The sequence below is a fragment of the Sus scrofa genome, chromosome 4 (genome assembly GCF_000003025.6).
Source record: "Sus scrofa isolate TJ Tabasco breed Duroc chromosome 4, Sscrofa11.1, whole genome shotgun sequence".
Lineage (NCBI taxonomy): Eukaryota > Metazoa > Chordata > Mammalia > Artiodactyla > Suidae > Sus > Sus scrofa.
Window position 1 is genome coordinate 52,260,043 of NC_010446.5, and position 23,304 is coordinate 52,283,346.

At 33.7% G+C, this 23,304-nt stretch overlaps 1 protein-coding gene across 17 annotated transcripts in view; it reads right to left on the reverse strand.

Moving 5' to 3' along the window:
- The window catches only part of RALYL (RALY RNA binding protein-like), a 774,288-nt gene that overhangs the window by 474,671 nt on the left and 276,313 nt on the right, over positions 1-23,304 (reverse strand). The window contains exon 4 of one of the 17 annotated variants that reach the window (XM_021090622.1): positions 21,461-21,568. The exons of 15 other annotated variants lie outside the window; for them this stretch is intronic. The gene's annotated coding sequence lies outside the window, so the exon portion shown is untranslated. Of the gene's footprint in view, positions 1-10,305; positions 11,729-21,460; positions 21,569-23,304 lie in introns of those variants that run through there. One more of the 17 variants, XM_021090633.1, reaches the window with a different exon arrangement.

The following is a 23,304-nucleotide window of genomic DNA, read 5'->3' on the forward strand; positions in this document are numbered from 1 at the left end:
ACTCTAAAAAAGATGACCAAATAAATAAATAAATAAATAAATAAGTAAGCTACATCTAACTGTATGACACCTGGTAAAGATAAAACTATAGAGACAGTTAAAAGATCAGTGGTTGTTAGAAGCTGGGGAGGTGAGTAGGCTGAGCACAGAGAATTTTGAGGACAGCAAAAATATTATCATACTAAAACGATAGATGAATGTCATTCACTTTTCCAAACCTGTAGAATGTATGACACCAAGAGTGAACCAAACTATGGATTTGGGTAATTCTAATGCATAACTGTAGGTTCATCAGTTGTTAAAAAAAAAAAAATGCACCACTCTGGTGGGTGACATTGACGTTGGAGAAGGTTATGCATGTTTCGGGGCAGGGAAACTTTCTCTACCTTCCTCTTAATTTTTCTGTGAACCTAAAACCTCTCTAAAAATTGTCATTACAAAATCTGTAAGACAAATTCCAATCATAATTTAACTATTTGTTTTTTAAGACATCCAAATTCATTGTTTAAATCTCCTCCTATATAGTAGAAAGTTTTATCTTTGGTTCTTGCTAAAGCATTAAGAAATGCTGAGAAAATGTTAGGGCCACTTTTAAGAGCCCCCCACCCCTACTCCACACATTAAATTTAACAAACTCTCCTGCAAGACTTAGTACAACACAAACAGATGGGCTGGCTCTGTGTGCGGAGAATTTGTGCTCTACCATGTATAAGGAGAGTTAATTTCTTGTCCTGTGGACCACGCAAGAACCCTGAGGACTATGGTAGCATGGTGGCTAGGTGAAGATTCAACATTCCCTGGTCCATAGGACAAAGGCTACAGCATTATAGATGCCATTGTCATATCTATGGTTTGGTGACCTCTGAAATGAAGCCATGCACACCCTGCATGGCCATACCTGACTTCCTACCCCCTTGAAAGGAGCACTACTGGGTCTCTCTGGCTTTTTAAGAACTGCCTTGATATCTGCCCAAGTATGTTGACTTCTGTCCTATTCCAGCCCTGAGATTTGGCTAAGTTTTGAGCCCATAAAGACCTGGGGGCTTAGAGGCTGCTCAGTGGAATAGAGAGAGCTTAAGAGCTGGTACATTTCCAGCCAGCAGAAGATACTGCTACTCCTCCCTCCCTCTGTTGGTTTGTTTTCTCTTGGGAAACTTCCCACTAGCTTGACCTGCTTCAAGTATAACCAAAGACATGAGAAGATAAAGGAGAAGAACAAAGCGACTCAGACCTCAGAACTAGAGAAGGAAGAAAAGATTGCTAGTATAGGGGACCCCTAGTGAAGTAACATGGCTAGAGGAGAAATATAATGATTTTCCCAAACAGAGAAATAAAGGAAAGGAGGAAGGGAGAGAGAAAAAGAAGAAAGAAGGAAGGAAGGACAAAACTGTCTCTATAATTTTGTCTTTACAGAATGTCATACAGTTGAATTTACATAGTATGCAGCCTTCTCAGATTGGCTTCTTTGACTTAGTAACACGTATTGAAGTTTACTCCCTGTCTTTTCATTGAAGAAAGAGAGGAAGAAAGGAAAGAATGAAGGAAGAAATAGCCCCTTAATGAGAACTCCAGCACAAAGACCTAAGGACTTCAGGAACTAAAACACAAAATGTTGTTCATTTGAAAAACGAAATATTTTTCAAAACACAGAGAAACATATATAAAGATTAAAGATAATCAGAGAAACATAATAATGAAGAGGTTTTGTGACAAAATCAGGAGATAGAAAATACGTGTACAAGTCATACAAGAAAGAAAAATATTAATTCATGGAGAAGGGACAGAAATTCAAAGACAATACAAAATTTCCCTAGTTTAGGGAAAGATTTAATTTTATATCATAAAAGGGCTAGTTCCAAACAGAAATTTTTTTATGTACACATAAGCATATCCAGGAACAGTTCTGGAGAAAATTTTATGACCTCTCTATCAAAAAATAAATAACTTAGTGGGAAATAATTAGATAGTATAAGATTTCCTGATTTATCCTATGAAACTAGAAATACAGCAGAGAAGACACTTTAAAGGATTCTAAGCTATAGTTAGTTATACAATATTATTAATTATGGTTATCTGAGTTGGAGACAGGTAAGGTTAGAGTATAAAGAAAAGGGGAAAAGGAGAAGAAAGCCATATTAGTAAGCTATTTTTAAAAATTACCCCGACGAAAATGCTATGTATCATATAATCCCATTCAACTCAACTGTATATGTAGTGGTATTTACGGAGAAAGCAGTATAAAAGATAGCTAGGAAGACTTTTTGTAGTGGGACTTCATTTTCTTGTTGTTTAATTATCTTTTCTTCATTTTGAAACTTTATTATTATGCATTATTTATATAATCAGGGGAAACAGTAAATCTATTCTTATTTTGGGAAAAAACAAAAAACAGTTCTTCCAAGTTTTGCCTCCTCAAAACTCATTCCAGGGATCTTCGGATCTGTTTACAAAATAAATGGAGTCCTTTCTCTCAATGAAGGGTCTCTAAAAATATGAATGAATATTTGGAATACATATGAATGTAAATTTAAATCATTTTGAATGATTCCCCCCCCAGGATTCTTCTATTTATGCTCTAGATATCCTTGCTTTCTTCACAGAAATCTATCACCCATTGCCACTTTCTTAAAATTGAAATTTTACCTCTCATATTTACCCTCAGCCAAAATTTGCACTTAAATTTTTTTCTTCCAAAAGTCTTCTGGAGACATCCATTTCCTTCACATAATAAATATGTATTCTCTTCTCAAATCCTCTTCTCCCGCCTTCTTTTTCTCCTTCCTCCAGCCAAATGTCTCAAAAACTTTGTCAGTTCTTATTGACTCATGTTCTTATTTGACAGTCCCAGCCTCCAGTCTAGGGTAAGCATTAAAACACCAAGAACTGAAAGTTGCTTGGCTCCAGGAATTCTTCTAGGCAACACTGTGAGGAAGATGTTAGACACTATTTTGAAAATGAGAAGCTTTATATAGTCCATTTATTTCCAAAGTGGGTCCAGTGTTACCCTGGAAATGATCTTCTTTATAGGAGTCAACTAAGTAGCCTCTCAGTAATGCAATGTATGGCAAGTAATCATCCTTAGGAGGAGAGAGAGCAGGGGATAACTTGACCTTCAGTGGTCTGACTAAAGCTGCCCCAGCCAATATTCTTTGGTAATAAGAAAGGAATGTTAGAAAGGAAATAGATCAATTTTTAGAGTCCAAGGAGCCTCCAGGGAAGAAAAGGAGCAAAGCTCAGAGATTCACCCCTGAGCCCAGGAAAGACTGAAATTTCATATTCAGGAACAGCTTACAGCACTGAGGCAGGGACAACAATAAGAACAAAAGGCATCTGAAAATGGGACCCTCTTGGGAACTGGCCTCACAACAATCCACCTGTGTGTTTTTTTGACTAAGAAACCTCCAAACCCATTACAATTCTGGATCTTAAAAGGCCTCAAAAAGTTAATATGAAACTCCTTGCTAAACTCTATAGGCGATAACTCATGCAATTAATTGGACAAGTACAGTATTCAATCATATTTATACCACCAAACTTGTGAAGCAGGGCATACGACTTAAGCTGAAGGGAAAAAATCACATTTGTTATAATCATGCCTAGATATGAAGTATTTGTACCATGAAAACAACTATCTTTATAAACTGAAGTTATAAATTATCTCATGATAGATTATTTCCTATTACTCTACCCTGCACAGATGCTAACATTTCAATCATTCTGTCTCGATAAATGCTATTTTGTTTCCAATATTAATGCAAACGCAGAGTTAAAGTTTAATAATCTCACTCTATGGAAATAAACTTATTTCCTCTGTTGAATTCACAGTCCTGTTAAAAACATTTGCCTCAATAACATTTTTCTCTGATAGTAAATTCTTACTGCAGACATCTTTGCCAGACTAGATCAATTTTATTTGTTTTTCTGCTTCTCATTAACCGAGCACAATAAATAAATTCATTATAAAGTAAACTTTAACACCCAATTTGTGCACAAATGTAATAGCGAAGGTATTTGCAAACTTCTGTAAGGGGACAGGGAGTAAAAATTTTAGGCTTTGTAGGCCATTCAATATATATTTCAACTACTCAATTTTGCCATAGTATCTTAAAGCATCCATAGACAATATGTAAATGAATGAGCATGGCTATGTTCCAATAAAATCTTTTTTATTTTAAATTGGAGTATAGTAATTTACAGTGTTGTGTTTGTCTCAAGTGTTTAGCAAAGTGATTCAGTTATATATAATATATATATACACATACACATATCCATTCTTTCCCAAATAGGTTACTACAAAATATTGAGTAGAGTTCCCTGGGCTATACAGTAGATCCTTGTGTATATGTTAATTTCAAACTCCTAATTTATCCCTCTCCCCTACTTTCTATTTAGGCAGCTATATACTTGTTTTCTATGTCTGTGAATATGTTTCTCTTTTGTAAATAAGTTCATTTATATCATTGCTTTTAGATCCCACATATTAGTGATATCAAGGTGATATTTGTATTTCTCTGTCTGACTCACTTCACTTAGTATGATAATTTCCAGGTCCATCCATGTTACTGGAAATGACATTATTTCATTATTTTAGGTTGAGTAACAATCACACCTTCTTTATCCTTTCTTCTGTTGAGGGACATTTAGTTTGTTTCCATGCCTTGGCTATTGTAAATAATGCTGCTATGAACATTAGGGTGCATGTACCTTTTCAAATTACAGTTTTACAGAGGATCACAGAGACTACAATAAGCAACTATATGGCAATAAAATGGATAACCTAGAAAAAATGGACAAATTCTTATAAAGGCACAATCCAACATTGAACCAGGAAAAAATAGAATATATGAACAGACAAATCAAACTGCTGAAATTTAAACTGTGATTTAAAAAAAACTTCCAGCAAATGAAATCTAGGACCAGATGGCTTCACCGGTGAAATCTATTAAACATTTAGTGAAGAGTTAATACTTATCCATCTGAAACTATTCCAAAAAATTGCAGAAGGAAGGAAGACTCCCAAACTCATTCTATGAGCCTACCACCACCCTGATACCAAAACCAGACAAAGATACCACAAAAAAAAGAAAATTACAGGCCAATATCACTGATGAACATAGATGCAAAAATCCTCAACAAAATATTAGCAAACTGAATCCAACAATGCATTATAAGGACCATACACCAGAATCAATGAAACTTTATTTACAAAATCTGGTGGCAGACCAGATTTGACCTGTGGGTCATGGTTTATGGACTTCTGCCCTATATTTAAAAGCTGGGTAATAATTTAACACTTTAAAAGTCTTTTCTACTAACAAACCACTAGTTCCAGAGCATATTTATTGTATATCAAAAATTCAGTCAAACCATAAGTGTAGTGAAACAGAATTTGACTTCTGGAAATGTATCCAGATGTTAATTTTCATTAAAAATTCTTGATCTTGTTTATATTACATACAATTTATTGTTTCAAAAAAGTAAACTTACATACTCTAGTTGTTCAAAATTTACTTTTCCCAATAATGTAATTGAGTATCGGGTTTTAAATTTTTTTATTGTAGCATAGTTGATTTATAATGTTTCATTAGTTTCAAGTGTAAAACCAAGTGTATATATATATATACATATATATATATATAAATATATATCTCCATTATTTTTTCCCATAAAGGAAAATGTCCCATACAAAATATTGAGCAGACATACCTCTCTGTGCTATACACTAAGTCCTTGTTTATTTTCTTTTTTCTTTAATTTTTTAATTATTTACCCAATGAAATCTTTTTTCTACTGTACAGCATGGCGACCCAGTTACACATATATGTATACATTCTTCTTTCTCACATTATCATGCTCCATCATAAGTGACTAGACATAGTTCCCAGTGCTACACAGCAGGATCTCAATGTTAGTCCATTCTGAAAGCAATAATGTGCATCTATTAACCCCAAGCTCTCAATCCATCCCACGCCCTCCCCCTACCCCTTGATAAATAGTAGTGTGTATGTGTTAATCCTATCTTCCCAATTTATCCCCTGGCCACAGTTTCCCCTTTAGTAGCCATAACTTTGATTTTGAAATCTAGGAGTTTGTTTCAGTTTTATAAATAAGTTCTTTTATATTACCTTTATTAAATTCCACATATAAGTGACATAATATAGTATTTGTCTTTCTGATTTACTTCACTTAGTGTAATAATCTCTAAGTACATCCATGTTGCTATGAATGGTGTTATTTCATTCTTTTTAATGGCTGAGTAATATTCCTATCCCTATTCTTATATATATAGGAATTATATATATATATAATTATATATATAATAATACAATATAATATAATAATGTATATAATATTCCTATATATATATTGCTATAAAGAGAAATATGGATTTGTAAAATAAGGTTTTCAATTTGTGGGAGTTCCATAAACTATCACATTTCTATATCCAACTCAAACCTCTCCCCCATACTCCAAACTCATTCAAATATATATATGTTTAGGGCCACACCTGCATCACATGGATGTTCCCACACTAGGGGTCAAATTGGAGCTGCAGCTGCCAGCCTACACCACAGACATAGTAATGCCAAATCCTAGCCATGTGTCTGCAACCTACACTGCAGCTCGCAGCAATTTCAGATCCTTAACCCACTGGGCGATGCCAAGTATCTAACCCATGTCCTCATGGATATTTGTCAGGTTCATTACCAATGAGCCACAATGGGAATTCCCCCAAACTCTTATGTTAAACTGCCTACTTGATATCACCATTTGGTGTGGCAAAGAGATATTAAGATGTACTGTAAATAGGAAATGTGCAGTGGATTTTGAAGACTTGTTATGAAAAAAAGAAGTTATAATGTCTCGTTAATAATATTTAGTAGTCATTGCATGTTGATATGATAATTATTTGAATACATGGGGTTAAATAAAATATATTATTACAATTATTTTTTGCTTTTTTTTAAGAGCCAAACCTGCAGCATATGGAAGTTCCCAGGTTAGAGATTGAATAAGAGAGAACTGCAGCTGCCAGACTATACCACAGCCACAGCAAAGTGGGATCCTAGCCACATCTGTGACCTACACCATAGCTCACAGCAACACTGGATCTTTAACCCACTGAGCAAGGCCAGGTATCAAACCCACATCCTCATGGATACTGGTCAGGTTTGTTTCCACTGAACCACAAAGGGAACTCCAATTATTACAACTTACAGAAAGAAAGTTGGCACAGAGTTTGACATATAATATGCACTCAACAAAACAAGCCATTGTTAGTCATAATTGTAATGAGCTCATATTTTGCAATACACTTAGATTGATAGGCCTATACCAATCCACAGAGCAGTGAGAAAACTAGCTAAAAAAATGAATTCATTCTTTAGTTGGAACACATCATGCTCCAAAATAATACTCATATATCAGCTTAAATTAATGTTTATCAAGTTTCCGTCATGGCGCAGCAGAAACGAATCTGACTGGGAACCATGAGGTTGTAGGTTCGATCCCTGTCCTCCCTTGGTAGGTTAAGGATCCAGCATTGCCGTGAGCTGTGGTGTAGGCTGCAGACGTGGCTCAGATCCTGCATTGCTGTGGCTGTGGCATAAGCCAGGAGCTACAGCTCCAATTCAACGCCTAGCCTGGGAACCTGCATATGCCTTGGGTGCGGCCCCAAAAAAAGCAAAAAAAAAAAAAAAAATTAAGTAGGTAATTAATGCTGAAAATTAGATTTTAATTGGTTTTGTGATTTTATTCATACTTAATGAATAAATATATTTTGTATTTTTATCATTTTAGTATGAAATAAATATCACATATTTAAAAATAACATAAGAATACTTTGAGTCCACACTATGAACTGGCAAGATAATTCTTTCCTTTTAAAGTGTTCTGTTCATTATTCATGTTTGAGAGAAACTGCCCTATACTATAATTCTACTAGACTACTCATCATTCTCTGTACATACCCTGACATTTCACACTCTCTGCTTTTGCTTAAGTTCTTTCCTCTGCCTGGTATCCTTCCACTTGATGAGTTCTTTCTCCTCTGAATAGCACATCCAGAATTATTAATTCTCTTTTTGATTATCCTACAGAATTTTAAATATATCTCCACTATGCTGCAGTGGTAATTTACTATGTTATATTCTACTGAATTGTTATATATTTATTTTACCTTCTAGAACTCTAAGAAAATTTAAATCTTATCTGTCTTTGTAGCTTTCTTAACCTCTAGCCTTATTTGTGGCAGTGCAGGGGCTCAATAAATATTTGGTAAATGAATGTGATTACTGAATGACCCTTTTTTCTTTATTTCTAAGGTGCTGTCCATTTCACAAAAACTTGTCAACTTAATGATTTTTTTTTTTCTGGAAGGAGAAGGTACATTAAGCACATGCCAATTTAAAAATGCAACTTAATTTCAGAAATATTAACATAGAAAAGTTATTTACATTTCCGAATTGATACAATTCAGTAATTTATATCTAAAAGGAGACCTAAATATTAAAACAAGAACAGAAAGGACATAAAGTGAATAAACAAAAGAAGATGTAAAAATTCTTTACATCTGAAATAAAACTGAAGTAAATATTCTGAAGTAAAACTATACTCTTTCTTGGAAAATGACACTGCATTAAAAAAGTGGCAAACTTTTGTTCAAAAATGGCTTTCAGGGAGGTTCCGTTGTGGCTCAGTGGTTAACAAATCTGACTAGGAACCATTAGGTTGCAGGTTCAATCCCTGGCCTTGCTTGGGGGATGGGGATCCAGCATTGCCATGAGCTGTAGTGTAGGTTGCAGATGCGGCTTGGATCCTGAGTTGCTGTGGCTCTGGCGCAGGCCAGGCAGCTACAGCTCTGATTAGACCCCTAGCCTGGGAACCTCCATATGCTGCGGGTGTGGCCCTAAAAAAACGAAGCAAAGAAAAAAAGGCTTTCAGTTCCAATCCAATTTGTTTTGTCTCTTAAGAGCTTTGCAAAAATATAGTAGTTCTATGCCTCTGTTCTTGATAACTCCCTTCTCAATTAATCATTTCATCTTTTCATCAATTATTACATGTATTATTACATTTCCAACATTTCCCGTGCTTGAGTCGATTATGTTGCCAATAGGTGGAATTAAACTTAAGGGCAAAAGGCACAATTTTTAAGTGATTTACAATCATTTGTGTTATCATTAAATAAGAGCAGAGGACTGTAAAGATGATGTTGAAATCTTCAGAGTATTAGCTTCCTAAGAGGGTTATTAATCAGTCACAGAATCACGGCCTGATTGACCCCAAGCACTCAGATATCTTCAGTGACTTCACAGGGCTATACTGCAGCAGCAACAAACACAATCCATTACAAGGAGAAAATTAAGAGGAAAAAGTGAGGTAACAACACTAGTATTTCAAAATACCATAGCTAATCTCCAGAGGAAAAAAATTTAAGGAAAAAAATTTATAGCATTAGCAAAGCATCATATCATGTATATAGGCATGTAAATTAGAAGACAATATCCCATTCAGGTGTAAAACTGAAATCTGTAATTAGAAATTGGAATAAATAATTGTATCTTTATTTTAAGTGGTAAAAATCCATGAATACTGACTTTATTCCATTTATCTGATTTGTGTATTGTCAAGATCTTATAAAATTATAGTGTACAGCTAAGAATCATAAAATTATTGTCTTTTATATAAGGGGGTTAATTTGGACACAATATAGAAAAAATTTTCAAATACAGTTCTAGTATTTAGTGCCTTATAGATCTAAGAGTAAAATTGAAAGTGTTATTTTAATTATGTGTCTGCTTAGGACTTTCTTTTATCAATACTAAATCAGTGACCTAAAAAAGTATCATGATTTCTGATGAAAATGCAAATATTATTAAACTTATGCCATTGCACACCACGTTATTTGGTGTAATGCAATTCTTTTAACAATGGGTACATTAGCGGAAATCATTTCTTTTTCTTTTTTCTTCTTAGGGCTGCATCTGCAGCATATGGAAATTCCTAGGCTAAGGGTCAAATTGAAGCTGCCAGCCTACACCACAGCCATAGCAATGCCAGATCTGAACTGCATCTGTGACATACACCACAGCTTGCGACAAGCTGGATCATTAACCCAATCAGAGAGGCCAGGACTGAACCCAAATCCGCATGGATATTAGTCGGTTTCTTAACCCACTGAGCCACAACAGGAACTCCTGTGGAAATCATATTTACAAGGGCAAAAGGTGAAACAGACATACAGCTCCCTATAGCAATTGTTGAAATAAAAGCAAATATTATTGTGAACACTTGAAAAACATACACCTGACGTACACAGTAGTGTGTAGTGCGTGTCTATGTTCTGTTGTTCTTTTTTTCATGAGTGTTCTCAGAAACTTGAGTACAGACATTACACACTGATGGAGATTTTTGAGGTTCCTAAATGTTGAATGGAATTTAAGACAGGTTAAATTCTTGCAGAACAGTAAAAATGAACATTTTACTCATTTAATAGAAAGAAATGAAACTATTCTTTCAGCATAAAAGAGCACACAAATGAGTTATAAACAAAATAAAATTGGTTGTGCTAAATATTTACTTTAAACAGAACTTCAAAGAACTTTTACCACAGACTACACGATTAAAGATAGAGATAACTTTGTTACATGGGATGTTTTTTCAAAAATACTATCTAAAACAGGACACTATCTTTTTCCATATTTAGAAATTTTAAAAAAAGAAAAAAAAGTTGTTATTCCTCTGTTCCCAATAATGTGGTCCTACCAACTGATTTTTTCTTTTTAAATTTGCTGTTTTTGTTAAGTATGAAAGTAAAGCATAAGTATATATTAATTGAAGGAAACCATTACTGAATAAACTCACCAATTTTCTTTATAAAGTTTTGGATATAAGTTTCTAGAATGATATTAGAACAAAGTTCCTTTTTAAATTTTAAGTTCTTTTTCCCTTTTAATATTAGGTATTATTTGCATACATTATAAATTAGCACTTAAATATTCAATTTTATGAAGGCCGACAAGTGTGCACATTTATACAGTTCTGTCCAAGCAAGATACAGGGAATTTCTATCATTGCATGATATTCTCGTGTCCACTTATTTATGGAGATTACCAAAAGAATAGACTGTTATCAATACTTGGATTCTCAATGAAGAATTACGTGCTTCTTTTATGGGGTGTTCCCAAAACAAACAAGAAAAACTGGATTCTGTTCTATCTTATCCTCATTGTGATAGGTCTGTATTTTAGCCAATATTACAGGTGTGTCTATTCTGTATAGGGAATAACAGAGTAGTCCTTGAGTAGACCGTTGCCTTTTTCAATCAAAGGAACAATTTTATTTATTGGATGAATTTTTGGGGGAATGTACTTAGAAAAAGACTTTAGGTCCCAGATTCAAACTTCATCATGCTGGCTAATGCTGAAGAATTACTATAAAATTTTAAAATGCAAACTAGAAATCAGATAATTATATTAGACTCTATAAATCTAGAAATCAACTACAAAAAACACTGCAAAAAAATACAAGCACATGAAGTCTAAATAATGTAGCACTGCATTATCAATGAAAATAAGTGAAAATAAAAACATAATCTGAAATCTATGGGACAGAGCAAAAGCGGTTGTAAGAGGAAGTTTACAGCAATACAAGCCTACCTTCCCCCCAAAAAATAAAATCTCAAATAAACAACCTAATCTTGTACCTTAAAGAACTGGAAAAAAAAAAAAAAGAACAAACAAAACAGACGTTAGTAGAAGAAAAGAAGTCATAAAGATCAGAGGACAAATAAATGAAATGGAGACAAAAAAATAGAAAAGATCAATAAAACTAGGAGCTTGCTTTTGAAAAGATAAACAAAATTGATTCATGAAGAAAAAAAGAGAGAAGGCCCAACTCAATAAAATCAGAAATGAAAAAAGGAGAAATTAAAACTGACGTTACATATACAAAAGAGCTTAGATTACTGTGAACAATTATATGACAATAAAATGAACAACTTAAAAGAAATAGACAGGAGTTCCCATTGCGGCACAGCAGAAATGAATCTGACTGGGAATCATGAGATTGCAGGTTCAAACTTTGGCCTCGCTCAGTGGGTTAAGGATCCAGCATTACCATGAGCTGTGGTGTAAGTCACAGATGTGGCTCAGATTCCATGTTGCTGTGGCTGTGGCATAGGCTGGCCACTGTAGCTCTGATTTGACCCCTAGCCTGGAAACCTCCATTTGCTGCAAGTGTGGGCCTAAAAAGCAAAAAAAGAAAAAAGAAAGAAAGAAATAGACTAATTCCTAGAAATTTACACTCTCCAAAGACTGAACCAGGAAGAAATAGAAAACATGAACAGACCAATTACAGTTAATAGAATTCAATCATTAATTTAAAACTTCCTAACAAACAAAAGTCCTATACAAGAAGGTTTTATAGGTAAATTCTACAAAACATTTAGAGTTAACACCTATCCTTCTCAAACTATTTAAAAATATAGCGAGGAAGGAACATTTCTGAACATATTCTCTGAGGCCAGCATCACTGTGATACCAAAACCAGACAAAGATATCACAATAAAGAAAATTACAGGTCAGTGTCATTGATGAACATGACATACAAAAATTCTCACCAAATGTTTAGCCAACCAAATTCAACTATATATTAAAACCATTACACATCATAATCAAGTATGATTTATTCCAGGGATGCAAGTATGATAGAATATACACAAATAAATCATACAAAATAAGGAGAAGAAAGAATACAAATTGGAAGGGAAGAAGTAAAATTGTCACTGTTTGCAGACAGAAAATCCTGAAGGCACTACCAAAAAAAAAACAAAAAACAAACAAACAAAAAAAAAACAAAAAAACAAAACAAAACAACCTAATAAAATGAATTAGGTGAAGTTTCAGGATACAAAATTAATAGACAGAAATCCGTGGCATTTCTCTACACTAGCAACCAACTATTGGAGAAATTAATAAAATAATCCCATTTACAATGACATCAAAAAGAATTAAATACCTAAGAATAAATCTAAGGAGGTAAAAGACTTTTACCTATAAAACTATAAGACATTGATTAAAGAAACTGAAAATTAGGCAAACAGATGGAAAGTTACCCCTTGTTCTTGGATTGGAAGATTTAAATATATATTAAAATCATAATATTTTATATCATAGCTAATATAAATAATATATTATTTAATAGAATTTTATTTATTTATTTATTTATTTATTTATTTATTTATTTTTGTCTTTTGTCTTTTTTTTTAGGGCCGCATATTGAGGTTCCCAGGTTAGGGGTCTAATCAGAGCTGTAGCTGCTGGCCTACACCACAACTCATGGCAATGCTGGATCCATAACCCACTGAGTGAGGCCAGGGATCGAACCTGCAACCTCATAGTTCCTAGTCAGATTCATTTCCACAGTTTCATGAAGGGAACTCCTTTATATTTATTCATATTAATATCTTTAATATTATATTCATATTACATTTTATTAAACACATAAAATGACCATTCTATCCAAGGCATTTTACAGATTTAATGCAATCCATATCAAAATACTAATGACATTTTCACAGAACTAGAACAAATAATTCTAAAATTTGTAGGGACACACAAAAGGCCCCAAATACCCAAAGAGAAAGAACAAGCTGAAGGAATCATGTTCTCTGATTTCAATCTAACTAAAAATCTATAGCAATAAAAGCAGTATGGGACTGCTTGATAAATGGAACAGAACAGAGAGCCCGGAAATGAACCCATACTTATATGGGCAATTAATCTAAGACAAAAGAAGCAAGAATATACAGTGGGAAAAAGACGGCCTCTTCAATAAATGGTGTTAGGAAAACTGGACAGCTGTGTTCAAAGTAATCACAATGAACTACTTGTCACGCCATACACAAAAATAAATTCAAGATAGATTAAAAACTTAACTCTAAGACCTAGAATTATAAAACTTCTAAAAGAAAGCATAATATAGTCTTTGACATCAGACTTGGTAGTATTTTGGGAGAGATCTACGTTGAAGCAAGCAAAAACAAAAGAAACTACATCAAACTAAAAACTTTGGCACAGCAAATGAAACTATCAGAAAAAAAAAAGGCCACCTACTGAATGGGAGAAGATATTTGCAAACTATATATCTGATAAGGGGTTAATAACCAAAACATACTCATACAACTCAAAATGAAAAGAAACAAAGAACTCAAAAAATAGATAAATGCTCTGAATAGACATTTTTCCAAAGAAAATATATAGATGGCCAACCGGCACACAAAAACATGCTCAACATCACTAATCATCAGGAGAATGCAAATCAGAACCACTTCAACCTATCAGAATAGCTATTATCAAAAAGACAGCAAATAGGGAGTTCCCATCATGATGCAGCAGAAACAAATCCGACTAGGAACTATGAGGTTTTGGGTTCGATCCCTGGCCTCACTCAGTGGGTTAAGGATCCGACATTGCTGTGAGCTGTGGTATAGGTCACAGATATGGCTTGGATCTGGCATTGCTGTTGTTCTGGCGTAGGCCGGCGGCTACAGTTCCAATTAGACCCCTAGCCTGGGAACGTCCATATGCCACAGGTACAGCCCTAAAAAGACAAAAAAGACAAAAAAAAAAAAAAAAAAAAACCAAAACAAACAAACAAAAACAACAAATAACATGTGTTGATAAAGATGTGAAGAAAAAGGAATGCTCATGAGATGTTGGTGAGACAAGTGATTCCTCAAAAACTATGCTTTTGGAATGGATTAGTAATGAGATTGTGCCGTGTAACACTGAGAACTATTGCTAGTTACTTATGATGGAGCATGATGATGGGAGAAAAAAGAATGCATACATGTATGTGTAACTGGGTCACCATGCTGTACAGCGGGAAAAAAACTGTGTTGGGGAAATAACAATAAAAAAATTATAAATAGAACTTACATGTGATCCAGAAATTCCACTCCTGGGTAATTAACCAGGAAGACAAAAACACTAGTTATAAAAGATATCTGCATCCCTATGTCAATTACAGCTATATAGCCAAGATAGGATAGTAATCTAAGGGCCCATCAATAGATGAATGAATAAAGAAGATATATATATATATATATATATATATGTATGTATGTATGTATATATGCACACACACATGTGTATATACATGTATAAAACACACATACATATGTGTATATATATACATATATATATATACTTAGACATAAAAAAGAACAAAATCTTGCTATTTGCAACAACAAGGATGGAATAAAGCAGACAGAGAAGGATAGCTATTGTATGAGTTCACGTTTATGTGGCATCTAAAACAGGGTTATAGATGCAAAGAACATGTTGCCAGAGAGAGTGGGGGAATGGGGGCAGAAAAAAAATAGGTGAGGGAGATTAAAAGGTATAAACTTCCAGTTGCAAAATAAATGATTTATGGATATGAAATATACAGTATGAGGAATATAGTCAGTAAATATAAAATATCTTTGGTGCTATAACATAACTAGACTTATTGCAGTGATTGATTATTTTGAAATGTATAGAAATACAGAATCACTATGTTGTGTAACAGGAACCAACATAGTCGTGCAAGTCTATTATACTTCAAAAACAAACAAACCTATAGAAAAAGAGATCAGATTTGCAGTTACCAGAGCAGTAGATAAGTGGGCAAGGGGGAATTGGATGGAGGTGGGCAAAAGATACAAACTTACAGTTATAAGACAAATCAGTTCTAGGAATATAATGTACAGCGTTATAGATATAATTAACAGTGCTATGTTTTATATGACAGTTTTCAAGAGAGTAAATCCTAAGTGTTCTTATTACAAGAAAACATTTTTTTCTTTAATTTTATTGTATCTAAGATAATGGATATTCATTAAACTTGACTGTGATAATCATTTCATGACATATATATGCAAAATCAGTATACCATAAGCTTACACAGTCCTGAATGTCAGTTATATCTCAATAAACTTGGAAGGGAAAAAAAAGCTATGTTTGAGTATCCTTATTTATTTATTTTAAGTTTTAATTTTTTAACTTAAATTTAGTTTTTTGGAGGTCACTTACTTCATTTTTATTATTCGATTTATTTAAACTAAAACCAAAAACAAAATAGTTCACCAGCATCTTATTGATTCCAAGTCACACCAACTATCCAGGCTCAATCAATCATTTTAAATTCTATTTCTATAGTTTTACTTTTCTATGTCATCATGCAAAAAGAATGCAATATAAGCTATTTTCTGCCTAGCTTCTCATGTTCTGTATAATGTTTGTAAGTTTACTCAAGTGGTTATGTGGGTCCATGTGTCAGTCGTTCTTATCCTTTTTATTGCTGAGTATGAATATATCACTATTTTTTTTGTAATCCATTCAATTGTTTTACCTGTTCTTAAGCTGAATATTTGGATTGTTTCTGTGGTTTACTATAAATAGGATTTCTGTGAATACTAATGAAAATATCTTTTTGATAAAATTCAAGATGGGAATACAAGGGAACTTCTTCAATCTGATAAAGGGCACCTATGAAAAACCTACAGTAAATATCACACATATTGTGAAATATCAATGCTTGTTCCCCTAAAGAAGGGACCAGGAAAAGATGCCTCCTGTTACCACTTTATTTCAATACTGGAATTTCTAGCCAGTGCAATACTTTAAGAAAAAGAAATGAAGAGACATAAAGGTTGGAAAGGAAGAATTATAATGGTCATTATTTGTAGATACAATTGTAAATGGAAAATATCCTTATGAATGTTACAAAAAATCTAGAAGATGAATACTTCAATTTTGTAATGCTGTTGGATGCAAGGTCACGAAACAGAAAGCAACTGTATTTCTGTATAATCTATGGAACAGTTCAAAAAAGAGATTTTGAAAAATACGATTTACATTAGCAGTAAATTTTCCTAAAACAACTTCATTGGGATATAATAAACAAAAAACCTGTACAGATTTAATGTATATCATGTAATGAGTCTGGAGATAATAAAAAATAAGAGAATAGGAACAAACTTTTAGAGGTGATGAATATGTTTAGGGCAAAATCTCTTAAAAACCAACTTTTTTCTAATTTGAATTGTCCTTTATATTTTGCCCTGGCCAAGACTTTTACATCTCCTTCTGCTAGAACACTGAAGTACAGTCTTGCTCTTTATACAAATTAGCTATGATAACAAAATGTTTATTCTGTAGCTAATACATTCAGAGATCTGAAAACTCAGATGACACCAAACATTATATTAGCAAAAAAACATTAACGGAATATTAAAATTTTCAATTTATTTTAAACCTTTTTCACAGAGCACCTTCATTTTACTAGTTCCTTACTTTAGACCTTCCCTCAGTTGCAGAGGAAACTAATTATAATCAAGACTATTAAACAATCCTGGGCACACATTCATAGCTGGGCTTTATAGCAATCTATGGGGATATGAAGTCATTTCCACTATTACTGGTCCTTCTACTTTCCACCAGGAACTCTAGAAAATGGCTTCTTTTTTCAGCCCAGTAGGAACCACAACACTCTTTATTGAACCCTAGCCTATCACTATATTTCTTGAATTTCTCCTCTCCACCTTCTCTTTGACTTATTTGCCTATCTTCTCCAAAAATTTCAGTATATCTTTCTGCAGAGTAGTTTTTCCCTTCGAGCTTTTAAGCTGTTTTTCTTACTCTATCCAATTCAGGATGTGCACAGAAGTCCTTAATTACAAAGCCAAAGGCACTCATTAAGATGGCTTGCTAAACAAAGATAGTTGTCTTCCTAAGAGATTCCTGCAGACAGCTATTAAAGTAAGCATTTTTCCCTCTCACTGAGGCAAGATCATTAGAAACACAAATGTACAGTCAAACTCAAGATCATTAACCTATTTTAGTTTTCTTTTGATAAGGATGATGAGTCAGAGTCATGAGTTACAATTAAAGTGTACCTATTTTATATTTTTCAGTTATTCTTCATCATGTTCCAAATTTGGAATATGTATTAGATGAATATCTCTTGAAGAGTTCTGAATAATATTATTTTTTATATTTGGCTTTAAATTAATTAATAACCAAAGCATAATTATTTGACAACAATAAGAGCAAGGGTTCAAGACTAGGCCTCACTGGTTTACTAGTTTATATGTTAGAGAACTAAATATAAAACAAAAAATTGTTAACTATTTCAAGCAACCTGGTTTCTCACTAAATATCTATGAATTAGCTGATAACAATTCCTTTGGAAACAAAAATAGTTCCCAGTATATTCTCTTTCTTTTCAGTAAGATTAGTGTACAATGTTACTGTAGATCAGAATCTACTTGCCCAAATCAGCTTTGAATTCCATACCTCAGGATGCAATTTCCAACTTCAATCAAAATAGTCTAAAACAACCATTGTACATTAAGAGATCCTCTGATGATCAGAATAGTTAAATATTTTCAAATTCTTGGCAGATGCAGTAATCTGCCTTGGAAGATAGACTAAAATGGAAAGCAACTAGATTTTATTTAATAGAATATGTTGCAGCAACATAAATTGACTGGAAGGTGTTATGCCAAATGAAATGAGTCAGACAAAGAAAGACAAATACTGTCTGGTATCACTCACAAGTAGAATCTAAAAAAACACAGCAATTAAAAATAGAACTACCATTTGATCCAGCAATCCCACTCCTGGGCATCTATCCATGACTCGCAAAGATACATGTACTCCAATGTTCACTGCAGCACTATTTGCAATATCCAAGACGTGGAAACAACCTAAATGTCCATCAACAGAGGAGTGGATCAAGAAGATGTGGTACACATACACAATGGAATATTACTCAGCCATTAAAATTAACGAAATATCAGCATTTTTAGCAACATGGATGGACCTAGAAATTATCATGCTAAGTGAAGTCAGCCATACAATGAGACACCAACATCCAATGCTTTTGCTGACATGTGGAATCTGAAAAAAGGACAGACTGAACTTCTTTGCAGAAAAGATGCTGACTCACAGTCATTGAAAAACTTACGGTCTCTGGAGTAGACAGTTTGGGGGGTGGGGGGATGTGCTTGGGTTATGGGATGGAAATCCTGTGAAATCAGATTGTTATGATCATTATACAACTACAGATGTGATAAATTCATTTTACTAATTAAAAATAATAAAAAATAAAATAAAATAAATAAAAATAAAAAAACACAAACTACTGAGTATAACTAAAAAGAAGCTGACTCACAGATATGGAGAACAAACTAGTGGTTACCAGTGGAGAAGGAGAAAAGGGGAGGGGTTATATAGAGGTAGAGGAGTAAGAGATATATTTATTAGGTATAAAACAAACTACAAGGGGAGCTCCTGCTGTGGCACAACACGATCAGCATCTCTGCAGTGCAAGAACACAGGTTCAATCCCTGGCCCAGTATAGTAGAATCTGGCATTGCCACAGCTGTGGTGAGGTCACAGCTGTGGCTCTGTTCTTCTCCCTGACTCAGGAACTCCATATGCTGCAGGGAAGCCAGAGAAGGAAAAAAAAAAAACAAAAAACAATAAACTACAAGGATAAATCGTACAACACAGGGAACACAGCCAATATTTTATGGTAACTATAAATGGACTATAATCTTAAAAATTGTGAATCTATATATTGCACACTTAAACATATAATATTGTACAGCAACTATACTTCAGTAAAAAAAGATATTTGAGTATTAGTATATACTTTATTTTTAATGTCTAGAAACTAGACTCAGGAGGAGGGGGCAATACTATAAATATTATCCAAGTAATTTGTAAAGAGTAAGTGTACTTTATACCACACTACAATTTTCCTCTACTATAAGTAGAATTATTAATTATACCAACAGTATACTAGAGTTTCCAGAACAAAGTCCTCAAAGCTATCAACAGATTGACTATCTTATAGTCAATAAGTTGATAATGATCATTTGAAAGTAGCTTTTCATTGCTTCCTACCATGAAATTTACCCTTAGTTCTTGAATGTCAGGTACTATTTGAATCTTAAACACAGGTTCCAGTCACTTTGGGGAAAAAAATCTGGTGCCATTTTTATGGTTAGTAAAATGGTTGGCCCAAATTTTCCTTTTTGTTTATGCTATGTACCCAACAACAATATTTATGGAAGGAAGCAGGAGAGATTGATGTCTGAATTCAAAATAAGAACCTTACTCTAAGCATCCAGCTGTCATGTGTTATTTATGTATGATGATGGTGAATAGTCAGGGTCTTCAGGAAAAGAAAGCACACTTTATTTAGAGTAATTTAGGATATTTTAATAAAGGGGTTGTTTACAAAAGTGTATGAGATTAAGAAGACACAAGAGACACACAGACTCTGGTGTGTAGAATCTGAATGGATATAAAGAGGTGCTGATGACACAGCCTGAAGAGAGTATCTGAAGAAGACACCTCTGGGCAGAAACAGTGATAGAGAGAGACAGAGACAGAGAGAGTGAGAGTCCTCAAGTTAGCATAAAGGAGGCCAAGACTGTCCTGGGCTAACAGAATGCATGATCATCCCATTTCAGGAGGTCAATACAATATCTAGAGCTTTAAAAAAAATACAGAGAAATAGTTTCCATTCCTAGTATTCTGATTCAAATTATTTGGGGGTAGGGCCAAGCATCTATAATTTTTAAGGCTAAAACAGATGATTCTGAATATATAGACAATTTTGATAGACCGCTTAGTGTTTTTGCTTGTGCAGAAGTGATTATTGGAGAAAACTGAATGTTGCAGTTATTTTCATTTGGACATCCAATCAGATTTTTTTTTCTACTCTTCTCTGCCACTCAGTTGCTTTGCAAGTATGTATGTATGTATATGTGTGTGTATGTGTTTATCTTTTTTCTCTCCACCTGGCACTAGAGGGGACAATCTTTTCACCTCTTTAATCAGGAAACATTTACTGTCTAAGTAATATTAAATCAGTAATATTCTGAACAGAGGTAGAAATGAACTTTCTTAAGGAATAAAACATCAAGAATAAACAACACTGATAACAACATATACAAAACTCTTGGGTTAATTAATTAATATAATAATAGAATTAATATAATTCTGTATCACAGAGACTTTTACTGATAATCTTGCAAGGGGGATTTTTTTATTTTTTTAAAATTTTATTGGAGCATGGTTGACTTACGATGTTAGTTTCAGGTGTAAAGCAAAGTGAATCAATTATACATATACACATATCCATTCTTTTTCAGATTATTTTCCTATACAGGCCATCACCCAGTGCTATACAGTAGGTCCCTGTTACTTAGGGATTTTGTATATAGCAGTATGTGTATATGGAAATCCCAACCTCCTAATGTATCCCTCTCCCAAACAAGGGGGTTTAAAGTAAGAGAAATTGAAATGTAATTTGATCTATGAAATTAAAAAAAACTGTTTCATTTATTTAACAAGTATCTAGTTGGAGACATTAAAAAATAATGAAAACTATTACTCACCTATAGGAAAAAAGATTTTCTATTCCAATGTTCTTACACTTCACTTGTTTGGTCTGATGCAATTATTGTTTAAGCCTATTTGATGGATATCATATTTTCTTCTGAATCCTGAAGGGAGTTAAAGTTATCATTGGTAGTCATTTTATGAGAAATAATGCTAAAAATATTATTGTCTTTGCTCTGAGGATCAAGATGAATGTTAAAAATCATTTTCTGTGAAGCTTCAATCCAATACTTTTCTCTGAAATACAACTTTAAGGAACTGCTTAGTATTTTTCCCTTTGCATAAAGTGATTATGATAGGGAACTGAGAGTCACACCAAATTTAGACATATAGAGAGAGTGCTTATGGTGAGAAAGACACAGTGTTGGATGCTAAAGGAGAAATCCTAACACCTAACACTTATAATCTGCTTAACAAAAAATAAACATGGATGCATGAATGATGTAAAGAAGGAAAAGGCCATCTATGAGTTAGGTCAAAATGACCAATACAGGAGTTTCCAGGGGTAATGAACTCGGCTAGTAGACATGAGGACACAGGTTTGATTTCTACCCCTGCTCAGTGGGTTAAGGATCCGGTGTTGCTATGAGCTGCAGTGTAGGTCACAGACGTGGCTCAGATCCTGCGTTCCTGTGGCTGTAGTGTAGCCTAGCAGCCTCTGCTCTGAATAGAGCCCTAGCCTGGGAACTTGCGTATCGTATCATGATCCCAAATCTTCAACCACAATGCTTTTGCCCTCCATGAAGGGCAGGGAGGTTTTCCTTATGTTCTCGTTGTTCTATATTGAATCACCTCATCTTCCAAAACTGTGCCTTAATGATCACATCAAAATTGAACGTGACAGAACCTATTTCACTATAGATGTATGTACACCTGAACTCCAGGTGTAGTTACTGCAGTACCTATAGAGCCTCTTCAAAATGAAAATGTTCAGAACTGAATTAAAACTTCTTTCTGAGGTTGTACCCCTTCTGCATTTGTTGCATCATTTTATAGCTCCAAAATTTTCCCCAAGTTGGTAAGACTTGTCAAGCCTAAGAGAGTATAAGAAATGTGTTTGCTCTGGATAGCTTTGTAAACAGAGTAAATATATTTGAGAAATGTGTAGGTGAGGGAGTGAAGATACTATTTTGATAGATGGGGTTGGAAGAGATAGTAAATGTGAGCCAAGAACCTTTAGGTATCAAGGGGAATAGGACATTCGCCCAAAATCTTAGAGATTATCAGCAAGTAAATGTCTCTTGATCTCAAGGGAATAATGATAAAAGATGAAGGAATAGCATTTTGATAATATTTTTTAAAAGATGAAGAATACTTCAACTTTCTTGATTTTGATCTTTTTAGAAAGCAAGACAGATTTTCCACAGATTTTTTTTTAATTTATGGAAAATAAATTTTCTCTAGAAAACATTCTGTGCTAACTTTCCCTTGATATAAATAATCAATTGGATATATGAAATAGGATTACATTCATTTCACAATTTAATGAGCATTGTCTCTGACCTACCCATCTAGTCAAAAAGCTCTACTACAAGCTCTGCTATTACTATGTTCCTTTCCTTAATGGTGATTTTTCCCACTGGTCCCAGTAACTACCTCTATCTCAGAATGTAAAATGGAGTATGTCAGGACCTATACCCATTTTTAGTCACCATTTTTCCCTGATACATACTAATAATAACTCAGATATTTGTTGAATGAATGTCTGTTATTATTATAATCTTTCCAAACTATTAAACTGATTCATATTTCATTTCATATCATTTAGTAAACTTAACACCAAATTGAAAAACATTCTGTACTACCATTCCGTTATTTAGTATTTTCATATGTCACACAT